The sequence below is a fragment of the Molothrus ater genome, chromosome 16 (assembly GCF_012460135.2).
Source record: "Molothrus ater isolate BHLD 08-10-18 breed brown headed cowbird chromosome 16, BPBGC_Mater_1.1, whole genome shotgun sequence".
NCBI lineage: Eukaryota > Metazoa > Chordata > Aves > Passeriformes > Icteridae > Molothrus > Molothrus ater.
In genome coordinates, this window is record NC_050493.2 from 6,343,446 (window position 1) to 6,358,605 (window position 15,160).

Here is a 15,160-nt window from a genome sequence, read left to right on the forward strand (position 1 = left end):
TGAGAGTGCAAAATGGGGCATTAGCTCCTGGGAAGGTAATTGAACAGCCCCTGACTGAGCCTTCAGAGAAAACCCCCTTCCCTCTTGCTCCATGTCTTACATGTTGTTTTCCATGTTTCCTCCTGAGCCCTGTGCCTCTGTGAGTCATCATCTGGGATGCTGAGGGGGTTCCACATCTGCTGTAAAACTCTTGGCACTTCCACGGAACAAGGACGTGTAGATGTGCACCAGTCCCCAGAGAAGGTGCTCCTGCATCTCCTGCAAGAGATTCCCATGTAATTTTCAAGGATGGGAGGTGACACCTGGGGAGGAGCAGGGCTGAGGATAAAAGAGCAGGGAAGGAAGGTCAGGACCTGGGAAAATGCCCCTTCCCAAAGGCAGGGAGAGGGAAGGAGCTCTGCCAGCTGGGGCTGAGAGCCCCATGGCACAGGGGAGCACAGCTCCCCAAATTCCTCCACTCTGGAAACAGAGAAAATGCAAAAACACCCCACCAAGCTGTTGGTTTCTGTCACCTGGAGAGTTCTTGGGACACACAGTGGACAACACAAAACCCCAGGCATTCACTGAATCCTGGAAACACCACAGAGCCACTGAGCTGCTCGTGTTTGCAGTGAAATGCTCTGGGATGGGAACTCCCACCCACCCCAAGGATACTCCAAACTGCAGAAAGTCAGAATGGGGTCTTTTAATAGCAGAAAACCTGCCTAGGAGGAAGCAACCTCGTATCTTAACTTTAGATGCATAAAAACTGTTTAATATATCTTAATGTCTCCATCTATGTTCTCTTTGCACTTTGCAGTCAATGATTGCCCTGCCTTCAGCTTAAGTTACACCTTTAGTTTTTAGACTGCTCAGTTTCAGAGGGGTGAATCTTACACAATGTAAAATATTGAGCTGTGATTTAACTGTAGGAAACATCCAATTTCCTGACAAGATGGTCCCTCAGTGTGGGAGGCACACCTAGCTGCCACTGGAGCCAAGGGATCTGGGAGAGATCATGTCACCAGACACAGAGATAAAGAATAAAGCACTGATGAGCCAATCAATAAACCAGTAATTAGGGCTGCTTGGCAGGTTGGGGGTGTTTTTGGTACTTTATTGTGGGGTTTTTTTCCTATGGATTTGAAAGAAGTTTGCTTATCTAAGTTTTAGAACCATTTAAATGAATCCCAGTTCTGTTCAAATCAATGAAAGTCTTGGTGAGACAGCTGTAATTTTATGTTCATGTGTTTTAGTAAATTAGAGGGTTTAGCCTTAAGGATTCACTTTAGTGTAATCTACTAAAAAGATAAGTAGAGCCAGATGTAGTGTCTTATAAACTGCTGGACAGTTGCAACTGGAATGACAGCCTTGAAAGCAACTTTATAGCACAGGCAGCAGATTTTCTGACTCAAAAAAAGTAGTATTTTATATAAATCGTTGTAAATATTTTATATTTACAATTCAAGAAGGAAGGGTGCAAGTAGGTTAAAAAAAAAACAACTGAGTAATTGGTAATGGTTTTATCTTGTTCTGTTGGTGTATATCCATGGAGAAATACAAGCTGCATTACAAACCATTTAACTAAATTAAATTCTAGTTAGCATCTGGGATCCCATCAATAAGAGTCTATATTTCTGAGGAGCCACAGACTGGTGGCAGTAATAGACACATAAAGATTTTAATAGGTAAGTAAATTTGTTTTGCATTTCTCCTGCTACCAGAACACACTTTAGCAGAGTAATTAGTGGTTAGATATCTGACTATAATTAAGAAAATTCTCTAATCATTAAAAATTCTCAAGAAAGAACATTCATCCCATCAGTAATGTTTACATATTCTGAGGCACATTCACTCAGCACCAGAAATAGCTGTCACCTGCTTCCTTGCTCCACATAAATCTTTAATAAGATATTTTCATCACAATTAGAAAGGGATTTTCAGGGTCACCATCAATTTGTGATCATTTCATGTGTCTTTAGACACTCAAATTGAAAAAAATAAAAGGAATAAAAATCAATGTGGTTCAGCTATAAATGCCCAAGAGCTGGGCTATGTCATAGTGACTTTATCTGCTAGTCCCAGCTCCTTATTTATAAATCTCCTGACTCTCCTGAGTCCTCATGAGGGCATAGAATAAGTGACTACAATAAATCCTGAGAGATGAGCATTTACCCCAGCCTAACCACGCTTTTTTATGTCCAGGTTTTTCCTGTTGGGGTAACCACAAGTGTGACTGTCTTGTTCTAAGCCCCATTCCACACTGTCCCAGGGCTGGGCTCAGCAAGGTGGGGCTGAGCCTTGCAGGAGTCTGCTCACCCTCCATGGACCAGCTGGATCCAAAGCTGGAGCTTGTCAGCACCCCCAAAACTGACCCCAGGTCTCCCAACATCAAACCTATTTATGTAAACCTATTTACAGAAGGTTTTTATGCTGTATTTATATAAACCTATTTACTTCTGGCCTGCAGCTTGCCACTCCTCAACAGTTTGGGGACCAAATTCTTGTTGAAATCAGTGGAGGTTAAACATGAACTGGTGACATTGCAATTGTATTTTGGAAACTACCAAGCAGAATAAATCTGGTAGCGTGTGACATTTCAATTCCAAAGGCTGTGCCTGCAGCTTTCTCATTGCTAGTAGGTCTGAATCTTCCCAAATGCTAACTTGCCAAGTCCAACAAGAAATCTGTAAAAATATTAGGCCTATTTCTTTCTGATTATAAATAATCACCGGCAATAAACATTTTTCAGGGTGGAAGAAAGGACTGCAAAGTCACTGTAAAGTTACAAAGCAAAGCTGATTCCTCCAGAACCAGAGAGCAGGTGATGGGGACAGGCTGGAGAGAAGAGGAAAATAAAAAACCAAATTACAGCACTGAATCCAGGAGATGTGCAGGCTACAAGAGATTAATTTTGTCAATAAGGCATGGAGCTGTAATTTGGAACACCCTGGAAAGAAGAGATTTCAACTGCAAAAAACCCCACACCTTTGCTGCTCATAGCCAGATGGTGAGAGCTACAGGATTTCACATTTTTGGCTGTCAGGGAACAGAGCTAATGGTATGGGATTTGTTTCATACCAACAATGAGGAACTCAAAGGCAAACTCAAAGAGCAGAGAGTAAATACAGAGCCTGAGCTCAACAGCAGCTCTGGGTCTAGAGGAACATACATTCTTCCCACACAGACTGACATCTGGCAAACACCTGAATGGAAAAACTACCAGCAGTTATACATTTGCTGAAATGCTTCTCTCATCCTCTTTTTTATTTCTGTATTTTTATTGTTTTCCTGAATAGGCAATAAGATCCATCCTTATTGCCCTCTCATTGATTTCTTCCTCAGAGGCAAATGACAGCATTTCTGAGAAATAAATAAATAACCAAATAAAATAAAGCTGAGAGGCAATCTGCATGTAAATCAGCATTAGTCATTGACATTTGAGACTTGAAAATAAGCCATCCCAGTCCCAGCTGTCCCCACAAAAGCTGATCTCCTTTGTGAGACAGAGCACACTGCAAGCAAACGGAACCAAGGATGAATATAGATAAGATGTAAACCCTCTTTGCTTCAAGTTTTCCCTAAAAAGCCCTTTGTTCACAAGCACTTAGGAATACTTTTACCTACTGCTGCTGTTGATGGGAGTTTTATCTTTGGTACTTTCCTTCCAGGGATGCACTTCCCTACAATTCCTCCTGAGTTGTTCATACTTGCAGCACATGAGGCAACTGCTAAAACTGGGGACAACGTTCATTATTCCACTCTGCACTAAACACACCTGTAGCAAAACCTGTTAAGTTACACCAGGTTTTCTCACTGTTTTTCCAAAGAATTTTTTCACTGTCAGTATTCTAGCAACATTCAGACAACATTGCTTTTACTAAAAATCAAGAGATTTGGGTTTACAACACAAAGATCACTGGAGATTGTGCACAGTTCTGAATGGCACTAGAAATACTTCATTTGGCCAAGTCAAATTACTTAGTTCTACCTCTTGCCAGTATTTTTACTGAAAACTCAGCTCCAGGTATGGTTCTGTGCTGCTCTGACCTCTCTTGCCTGCTGCTGCAGGGGTAGTAGAGGGACGTCCAGGCAGGGATGTGTTTTTGCCACCTTCCATAGGAATTACCCCAAACCAGGGCAGGATTTCTATTGCTGCCAAAACACTAAAACCATCAGCCAAAAGACAGCAGGAGATGCTGCACTGTATGAGAAAAAGCACCTTCCCCAAAATTCCCTTAACCTGTCACACATCAGGGAACTTCATGGAGCTGCTGGCCCCAAAAGCAGTTTGCCCAAGTGGGCCAGCAATAAACACAGTGAAACATGCATAGTGCAGCTTTTAATTTCCTTCTAAAGGGGGATATTTCCCTTCTTTTCTCCAGGAAATATGGCCCTGAGTCCACTATGAATGTTTTGGAGTGAGGTATTTACTGCAAGTGCTACCCTGGTTTCATGTGGAACCTTTCCCTTTTGGTGCCTCCTTTCTGGCAGTGACACTGAAGCACTTGTGTGTCCTTCCATGTAAAGAAAGGTCAGAAATGAAGGCACAAGGGCCTGACTGACATGGAGAAGACACAGGTCCCAGGGGAGTCTTTCTAGATACAGAGTCAATTTTTTACTTATGTTTTTGGGGTGGCTTTGGTTTTGGGAGGTTTTGGGGTTTTTTTTTGTTCTGGTTTTTGTTGTTTTGTTTTTTGTTTTTTGGTTTTTTTAATTAAGAATGCAAAAAAAAAAGTAAATCCCTACTCTTGAACACTTTCATTTTAATTACTGATAAAATACCTCCAAATTCCCAAAGCTCTAATTATGTGCATAAGTTTCAGCATAATGCAAGCTTGGTGTTGCTTAACAGAGCAATGAGGTTATGGAAGAATGAAAATATTTATTTTCTTTGACAGAGACAAGGAGGGCTCAGTTTTTGGGTCCTTGCAGTGGTGTTATCAGCTCAACCAAGTCTAATTAACTTCATTCATTGTGAAGTTTAAATAGAAATACAAGAAAAAGTCTTTTCAACAACCAAGAACACAACCAAGGGCTTAGAAACCCTTGGCTGTATTAATTTCCCCTACCCTTTCTCCTTTGATGGTTTGGGCAACCAGAGATCAAAGGCTTTTGACCTCCTAAAGGTAATACACTCTGAAAGGCTGAAGAAATCCACCCTTACAGAAAATATGTGAAATGTGGTGTGCCTGGTCCTGAGAAACCTTCTGGAAGATGGAGCCCCAACCCTGGCTTGGATGAGCCTGTGATCTTCTACAAGGTGACTGTTCAGGACACAAATGAATGTCACACTCTCAGTGTTTTCATCACCATCAGCTGATATCTGGAAACTAATTCTGCCTTTACTCTGTTGGCCCAGCTGGTGTGTAGGTTCCACTGATGGAATTTACTAGTTTTTATTAAAAAGACAATTTCTCCACTTCTTTTCCAATATCCTCCTGGCATTGTACACCCTAAAATGCTTTTCCTAGCAAAACCTCCATATCAAAAAGTCAGTTACTGCAGCACATGAAGCATTAATACTTCAACATGCCAAATAAATCATGGATCAAGTCAGAGCATCCTGAAAAATGTGCCATTCTTCCTGGTTTTTCTGCAATTGTAGCTATACTGTCACATTGAATCAGTTCACCAACCCCAGTGCACGCAAAGAGAGACCCAACAATGAAACTCTTTCCTCAAGTGGTGAGAAAAAGAGAAAAGAAATTGTGCAGTGGGCAAGGAAGATCACCACAGGTAGAGTGAGCAGAGACCTTGCTCTGCCAGCACAGGTGAGCAGCAGGGAGCACCACCCTCCTTCCTTGCCCTTGCTGCCATGATCCTCTTTTTGAAGGAAAAGCAGATTTCTTCCCAAAACAGAGGCAGGATGAGCCTGGAGCATCCTCCTTCCCTGTCCTGAGGAAAAACCATCATCCCCCTGACCAAAAACCATCAATAATCCCCCCCTTCCCATTAGGCCAGGCTGAGAGCACCTTGTAGAACCATGTGTCTTGTTCTTTTCTCAAGAACCACACAATCTGAACCACACGATCCCTGCCCTCCCTAAAGCAATCTATATTGCTTGTCAACGAATTTTCACGTTTTAAACTTTGAAAGCGCAGTTCTGCTAACATTTCCATGATGCTTCGCTCCTTCTTCTTTTTCAGTTTTATTCATGAGCAGTTCCCACCAGTCACCATTTTTTAAAAGAGGATTTTACAACACAGCATTGTTAATTTTAGCACCTATGTGTTATGCTGCTAGCACTGAAAGCACTGCTTTCCCAGTGCTGCTGGGAAAATGGAGAAAAATCTGACAAAAAAAAGTATCTTTTAAGACAAACTAAGCAAATTTCTTCTGGGTTTTTTGGCTACCAATTCTCTCTCTGGCTCCACTGTAAAATAATCTAAGCAAATAGTATTGTACTTCACCAATCACGCAGACCACCAGCAAAGATTTTGCCTTCTGTCACAAGATACCCACTATGGTGGAGATTGTTTCACGTGTGTCCCAGTTCAGAAAATGCCCAAAGCCTGTAATCCTTTGTGTTGTTTTGCACTACTCAGAGAGATGCTCACCACCAATCATAAATCCATGGCGTTGTCCTAGGGAACCCTGAGGGAATCTTTTAACAAAATCTCAGTGGTGTTAGCAACTGATAAATTGCCATATGTTAGAATCATTCCCTCTCCACTTCATTTCCTCCTGGGGCATTTCTAAAGCAGCCATACCTGGCTTATGGGGCTGTATATTTGCCTGATAATTATTAGATTAGTGCTCCTCCAAACTGTAGGTGCTGCTCTGGCCTCTGCAATAATTTAACTGGCCAAGCCTGCAGTGAAAACATTGGGATGTCAAGGGGTCAGAATGTATTCAATGGAATATCCAGGGATAGAAATAAACAGGGGCTGGTCCTTGAGCACCTGGCTGGGAGGTCCTTACACAGCATCACAGTAAGGGTGGATGTCCCTGGCTCTGGGAAATGCACTTTACCAGCCTCAAGTACAAAATACTGCCACAGAGACTTGGGTTTGGTCTGATTCTCTCTGCCTTGCCTTGCTGTTGGTTCTGTTCCTGTTTTAAACAGCAGCACTGCCTGATTTGATGGGAAAAAATGCGAAATTCAGGCTCCAAATGAACCTCCCTTCCGTTTGTGGTCATGTGTATTACTTGTATGCAGCTTGATTTTTTAAATTTCTTTTTTCAAACCCAAGACAAAAGCCTCTCATTTCAGCACCTTGTTCACTTGCCTTTTCAACCATCTGGGTGTTGCATTTTGCAGGGTCCCAATTTAGCTGTCCTTTATTCTCACTAAACTAAGGAGCTAACAAGGGAATGACATCAGCACCGATTTCTGGTGCTAAAAAGAAAAGCAGTAAGAACAAATCATAACTTGCACTGAATAATTTCCAAATGCTTCTGGCTCTCTCCACTCAGTCATATGCATGAAACCCTGCTCCTCTCTTCTGAACCATGGGACTTTATACATGAAAAATCAAAAGGAAATAGTTCTGCAGCTGTCAAATGCAGACTTCAGTGATAGCCAGCTCTAAGCTGTCTGAATCAAACAGAAGCTTCCTGGCTTAGTTTGGACTGCCTATATCCACAAGTTTAACTTTCCCTAATGCTGCTGACATAAGTATAACTTTGTCTTTTGAGGCATTGTGTGGATGCCTCCAAGTCCAGTCGATGAGCTGTGTCGCTTCAAAGGAGAACCCTCGCAGGAGAAAATTAACAAAGATGTTTTTGGGGGGAACAAGTTACTTTTGTTGTTTACTCTTTGTCCCAAGTGAGCTCCCAGTACAAAACAAACACCTTCCACCTGCCTAAGGAAGCTGAATTTTGTCTGGCTGAGGCAGCAGCTGAAGCAGCAGCACAGTTGCTTCCTTTGCTCTAATGAGCGAAAAAATGAAGAAAAAATCAAACTGGCTTCTGAATGGAAGGTGAATCAAAAAAAGGACATGCAGAAGGGTAAACACAGCTCCCACCACAGCTATCCCATGCCAAGCCCCAGAAGGAGCAAAACAGCTGCAAGCAAAGCCAAGCCAGGTTTTGATGAAGCGTCTGTTGGAGATTTTTTTTTTTTTTAATTCATTTCAGAACTTGTCATCTGGGTTATGAAGCTGAAACTGAAGGGAACCTTTTGGGTTTTTTCTAACAGTAACAGCTGCTCTTGCTAGCAAACACCTGCACTACCAAGAGATTTCTGGTTACCTCCATGGCTGCTGCTACCAGAAGTAAGAATAAATAGTTTGGTAGAGTTCCAGGAGAAATTAATTCATTTCATTTTGAAAAATAAGGATCAGCACTTTGGCTTAGAAATACTTGAGCCTTTGCTTATTTTCTTTTGGCTACTTTTTGCCTGCCTTTGGCTGATCAGGCCAGTCCCACTGCACTCTGATGATCATTTCCACATGCAGAGCACAAATCCCTCGCCACAGCTTCCGACATTTGCTCCTACATCCCTTTCTGGATCTCCAGCTGAGATCTGCACATTTGCATCCAACATTCTGCTGATCTCATCACCCTTCAGGTGCCAGTTCCTTCCTGCTCTTGCAGTGCTCCTGGAGTAGGAGCTCACCTGCTAGGAGCAAGAGCTGTAGCAGATGGACAGAGTGGCTGGGGACAGATGCCCTGCTCATATGGAACCATCCCCTCTGTCCCTGTGCCACTGGCTGGGGGGACATCTGTGCTTTGCTGGCAGCTCAGAGGGCTGAACCACAGGGAGCTGGGCAGTGGGGCTCAGAGCACAGCAGTGACCTGGGGAGGGAAAGGCTTGTGCTGATTGATGATGTGATACCTGAACTATCCACAGTCCTCATGGCTGGGGAACGTCCCTTAAGAGGAGAACAAAGGATTTTTGCATTGCTTTGTTTTAATTCCAAAAATTTTTAATGTCACGGGTAAATGAGAAAACCTTGACCTCTGTGCTCCAAAGTTCATTTCTGACAGAAAACTGAAATGGGAGCTGCCACAGAGCAGTTAGTGGATTTTAACAGTGTAGAGGAGAGAAGTTAGATTACTTTAAATGGGTCATGACCCTGTCCAAATGGTGCCAGAACCAGCCCAGCCTCAGGATACATCTGCCCAAGTAGTCTTTGCTTCTACATTGTTTAGTTGTTCATACAATAATGTAGGTGCCAGCTGTGCCATTGCTGCTGCTTTTGATCTGTGGTGTTTCTTACTATACTAACAGCACAATGCACATTGATTCTGCACTGTAGAATCTGACTCTGGTCAGTCAGAGGTGGGAGAATTCCTGCCTATGTTCAAAGGCCACCAGGCATCAGCACTGGAGGGGAAGAGCTCATACTGTGTGTGAATTCTTCCCCTGCAGAACCCCTTGTTTTGCAAATCAGATGAGTACAAGGATATAGAGCCTCTGAAATACTCAGACTCCAAAATCAACAAAGTAATTACCTAGACTGAATGCATCCTTTTTTTGCTAAAAGCATCTGTTTAATTATTATTGTACAGCCCATCCTGGTAGGTAGATGTTGGGTATCAGTTACATTCCACTGAGCTTGTTCTGAGTCTTTCCAAAATGCAGTTTGAAAGATGATGGCAGAAAATCCACTGATCAATTCCCAGTTCAGAATACTTTCCATGTACGGATGGTGTGCTATTCCAGTCTTCTCATTTTGGTTTGCAGCATTTCTGTAAGAAGCTTTGATTCAGACAATACCCATTACTGCTGCCTGCTGATATAGACCCAGAAAGTGAAGCAGATTATGTTGTATAAGCCTGAATAGCATTGGTTAGTTAGAGCAGCTGTTGGCAACAGTTCAAATACAGGGGGAAAAAATGCTGCTAATATCCACTGGACATAAATTACCAGTTTAAAACTAGCACCAGTTCACAGATTTAAATGGATTTTTAATGGACTCCAGCCTCATGATTAAAGCAATAAGAGGATATGATTCCTCTATCCCCAATGGCATCATAAGGCTTCATTGACATGTGCCCTAGTGATTTATGCTTGACTGCTTCATCAGAGCTCCAAGCACTGTGGGAAAATGCCCAGGCAGCAGAAGACAGATCATGCAAGAGCACTTGCTAATTTGGCTTTCTGAGCAGTATTCTCATGTATCAGCCTGCCTGTGCTCAGGCTGACCCTGCTCCAGAGGTCATTGGCCCGAATTATTTCTGGGTGTATCAGCCACCTACCAGTTTTAACACCAAAATTTCAACCATCTTGTAAGATGGCTTTTCTTTGGTTTTTTGGGTTTTTTTTTAGCACCTTTACAGTGAAGACTTGATGTGCCAGATCAGCAAGGCAAAGGGGCCAGAGCAGAGCCACCCTGGTCTCAGTGGTCATTCAGGGTGTGCAGAGGGGACTGGACACAAGGGACAGCACTAACATTGCTGCCATTGCACACAAAGCCCAGCAGCCTCACTCCCTCTCAGCCATGTACTCCTGCCTGCTCCGTGCAGAAGGTTTTCTACATTGCATTTACTGCCATGGGCTTGAGAAGAAGAGAAAACATTATCAGCATTTATAAGAGTTGGGAAAGTATAGGTTACTGGGAAACAGCAGCTCTCAGAGGGGGAAGCTGTGGGTGAAACCCCCCCATCCCTATAAACCACATGGAGAGCAGGAGTAAACCATGTGTGCTGAGAACAACATGAGAAAGAGAAATCACTGCTGTGGGCAGCTCCTGTGTTTTATCCACTCACTCATCCCATGACTCTATTAAATGGTTAAATGGAAATACTGCAAATGTGTTTTTCCAGGAGTTTATCCTTGCTTTTGATGTTCCAGCCGTTACAGCACAATCATTTTGGAGCGCTGTGATTTCTTTCAACAATCAAAATGATTCCCACAGTGAATCTCTTTTCCCCTCCAGAGGCAGTGTGTCTTATCATAGCCTTGTCCCTCATTGATAAGTCAAACTGTATCTGAGATGTCAACTCCTGTCACACTTATCTAGGATTTCATGCATCTAGCAATACAGGATTTCAGCTCACAAGCTTTGAGACTGCCCCTATTTTTTAGGTTGTGACTATGGTAACTGTTCCATAAGTTGCTTCCTAATGACCATAAAATGAAGCAGATAGTACAGCAGATATCTCTCATTAATACCCTTTAATTGATTCTATAATCACACTGCAAATTAGTCTGGAACAATCAGGAGTTCTACCATTTTCACTTGGGTGAAAATTTCTAAAGCAAAGGAAGTTAAGTCAAAATAAAGCACAGAGTTACTTCAGAAAGTTTAGTATCACAAAGACAGAAGTGATGAGGGTGAAACAGCTCCAGTTTCATCAGGAATCTCTTGACTGGCTGTGTCAGAGCAGACTATTTTTTTTTTCACACAAAAGCTGCTGGGACTAGGGATTCACACTTTCTGATAAAAAGATTTTATGTGGTTTTTTTAATTTCTAAGTAGGCCAGGCTCTGAGATTGTACCAACTACCACTGTGGTCTCAAACTAAACAGAAACTCTAATCAGTCTGAGGAAAACTTGACCAAAATAATTTTGTCCTGTATTTTTCTAACAGACCATGGAAATTAAAGCACAGCTCTATAAACATTCTCCAAATGGGCAAAATTCTAGAGTTGTATAGAAAACAATCGCTATGTAATTGGCACCAAACTAATCAAGAAGAGTAAAAGCAGCTCATGAAGCACTGTTGCCACTCCCCAGAGTCCCTGCACATTTTAGAGGTGCTCCAGCTCTGAGGTAGCTGCTGCCAGAAGCCAGAGCAGTGCCCTGACATCCTGGCTCCCCATGGGATGCTCAGGCGCACACTCTGGTTTAATTCAGAAAAAACCAACAAAGGCACAAGCCCTGACACAGCAACACATTCACACTTTTCCAGGCTTTAATGGTGTGTTATTTATTGTCTGTAGTGCTTAGAAGATTTCCTTTAAAAGTCTTTTTTTTAGCTAAAAAGTTCTACATGGGCACCTGACAGGGACTTGGTTTTACAATCACTCTCAGGCTCCTTTAACTGCTCAAGTAGCTGAGGGATTTCCTTGCAGCCAGTAAGTCTGGCATCCTTATCTTCCCCACAGGGATGTAATTTTAAAATTAGTTTGTTTTCTTTTATCTCAGACATAAAGTATACAACAAACAATATCCTGACTGAAATTTGAGTGCTTTGGATGTTTTACTGGAGTGGTGAAACTTCCCAATGGAGGTGCCTGGAGAGAGCTGACTGCTCACTCACTGTCAGCTTCCCTCCTCAGAGAAAAATTCAAATTAAAACACTGTGATCTTTCAGAGACTTCCAAGGTCCCTGTCATTAGCAATTAGCAGGACTGCTGAGAAATACCCAGAGCTTAGTTACAGGGAGATGTATCCTCTTCTAAGGATGGCAGCACTGTGGATGTCACCCCTGAACATGCACAGGGTTGAGAGCCACAGCTCAGACTGGTGAGCATCCACCCCCCAAACCCAAAAGCCTCCTGCAATCCTCTCTGCAGCACCTCTGAGCCTGGAGCATGGATGTGTCATCCTGGATTTCTCTCTGATGGGAAAATAGATGAGAAACATGAGAAGAAACACCCACTTTGTTTTAGCTAATGGTGGTATGATTTATAAGCACGCTGGAAGCTCGGATTGAAAGCCTGATTGACAAGGAGCTGATCATCCTCCCTCCATCACTCCAAGGGAGCAATGAGTTAATATTTCAGGCATGATCTGAGGTGGCAGCAGGTGGGTGAGGTGCTGGGATTGACACTAATGCTATTCTGACAGGCTGTGACTCTCTAAGTGCTTAACCACAGGGTTAGGCTCAGCCACGATCTCAGATCAACAGTGATGGCATTGCTAGAGATCACAGCCAGAGAAATATGGAGCTGCTTGCTAAAACTCTTCTCCTGTCCATAGGAACTTCAGTCAATGCAGCTGCCATCTCCTGGCAGGGCCACGTGTCACAGAAAGGGAGGCATGAGGAATGAGGATTTTGGAGCTGGCCAAATAAATTATGTCTGTGCAGAATCATCTGATACACAAAAGATTGGAATCCTCTTAGAAGATCTACGGCATCCAAAGTAAGGATTGAAAAAGTGTTTTGAGGTGCCCACCGAGTTTATCCTTTCTCAGAGATATTCAGGTTTCCTTTCTTTTGTTGTTGTTGTTCCCAGGTTAATTATAATTCAATCAGCCAAAAACTTGTAGAGCACTTCTAACTCTCTAACTAGTGCTTCCTCTTACAGGGAGAAGTCTAGGGAAAATAGCCTGAAACTTTGAGCTGAAAATTCTTCTTTTGACTTCAATGGTGAGTAATTCATTCTAGCACTAAATTGAAACTCACAATGCATCAGCAATGACCTACAAAAAGACAGAGCCAAGTGGCCAAGCAGTAGCTCAGCCCTGGAGAAGCCTTACTCACATCCCAGTTCTAAACGTTCATTTTTTACAATGTGAATCACTGCAGAGCACAACAGCTGGCCCCAACTGGCCCCACAGAGTTTTGCACAAATATTACAAAACAAAGCACCCCACATTTCCCCTTTCTAAATTCTACAGTATAGTAGATATTGTATATCTACAATATACAGGATTGTAGATCTACAATATCAGGATATTGTATATCTACAATCAGGGATATTGATAAGGATAACTGAAAGCCTCAGGATAACTGAGAGCTTCAATCACTAAAGTCTGTTCCTTATTACAGCTTCTCAGCAATGTCCACTCCCTCAGCTGTGCCTCCAGCAGCTGTGGAGCTCAGACAGACAGACACACAGACACAGAGATGACTAGATCTGCTCACACCACTCACCAGGGCTCTGCTGCTTTCACAAGATCTGAGCATTGATTGTGCAAGACTTATCCTGCAAGAGGAGGAGTTCAGGAGTCCTCTCCTCCCTTTTCCAGCCTTGAACAGCCTCAGAGAGGCCAGAGGAGAGCAGTGGGCACACCCCTGCACGTGATGTTAAACCCTTTGCAGGGACCAGGCAAATGGGAAAAGGCTTCTGGTCCTGAGAGTGGCATGAGATGCAATCTGCTGAGGCACAGGAGCACTTCAGAAGCAGTAAAGCCACTAAACAGAGCCTGGATCAATTTGCTATCTTTACTTTGAGTACAAAACAGGAGTAGTAAATTGGCAGCACCAGTGTCACAGCATGGTTTCGCTTGTCATACACCAAGGCCTGAGGCAAAAGCTGGAGGATTACCCAAAGACAGACTCATAGAAACACAGCAGGATCACAGCATTAAGTAAGTAGATTTCAGAGAAACATAATAGGACTGTTTTTCAGAAAAACAACACTTTATGAATATGAAGCCTGTTTGCCACCCACTAGCAGGGGGTTTCTGAAACACAGTGCTCAATGTGCTGAGCACAGCTTTCCTGGCTGACCCAGGCACTGCACAAACTCCAGCTGCAAATGACCCAATATTTCAGACCACTTTTGACTCAAATATATTCGTGGAGATGAGAAGTAAATTAATAGCCAGAAACATTTTTCCACTGTGTAAGTGAAACTGCACTTGTGAGGAATCTCATTTTACTGACTCTCAGGCATAAGATTAGCTCCTCAGGCTGCTGCTCTGCATCTGATCCCACAAGGTTTCATGAATTTCTAAGCCAGAAGTTATACAAGCCCTAAAGAAAGGAGGTCCCAGATTCTGGGACAGTCCCTAGAGCATCTTGAAGAAAATCAGTTCATCTTTCAGAGATTCAGTTCACCAAGAGTAAAATGAAGACACTATTCTTTTGCCTTTTTTTACTATAGATGTTTTATGTTACTCAAAAAAATATAGCCCCCAAGTATTCCAGCAAAGTATATCATTATCTAGGAGTGCAGCAGAGACAGTAATTAAAATAAGAAAATGAATCATGAATTTCAACAGCCAATTTAAATGCAAACTCTTCAAATGTGGTGCACAGAAGCATCCTACAAAGGTCTGGGAGGTTGGCAAAGCAGATTAGTAAATGCAGGCAACTGCACTGCCATGACCAGAGCATCTCATCTGCTGTGGAAATGCAAAGCCATCTGGAGTGACAAGCTGGAGAGAGCAAAGGTCTCCCAGGCCTCTGCCAAGTCTCTATAAAGTGCTATGAAAACGATAAAACAATATGAATCATTTAAGAGCAAAACTATATTAAGAAATGAGTAAACATCCACTCATATTTAAACTGAGGGGATGAGACTGATGTGGTTAATGACTTAGTACAGGTCAGCTTAGACTGAGAAGTGGGTCTGAGTTTTGTACCTTTTAAGTGTAACCTCTGAAGGACAGAA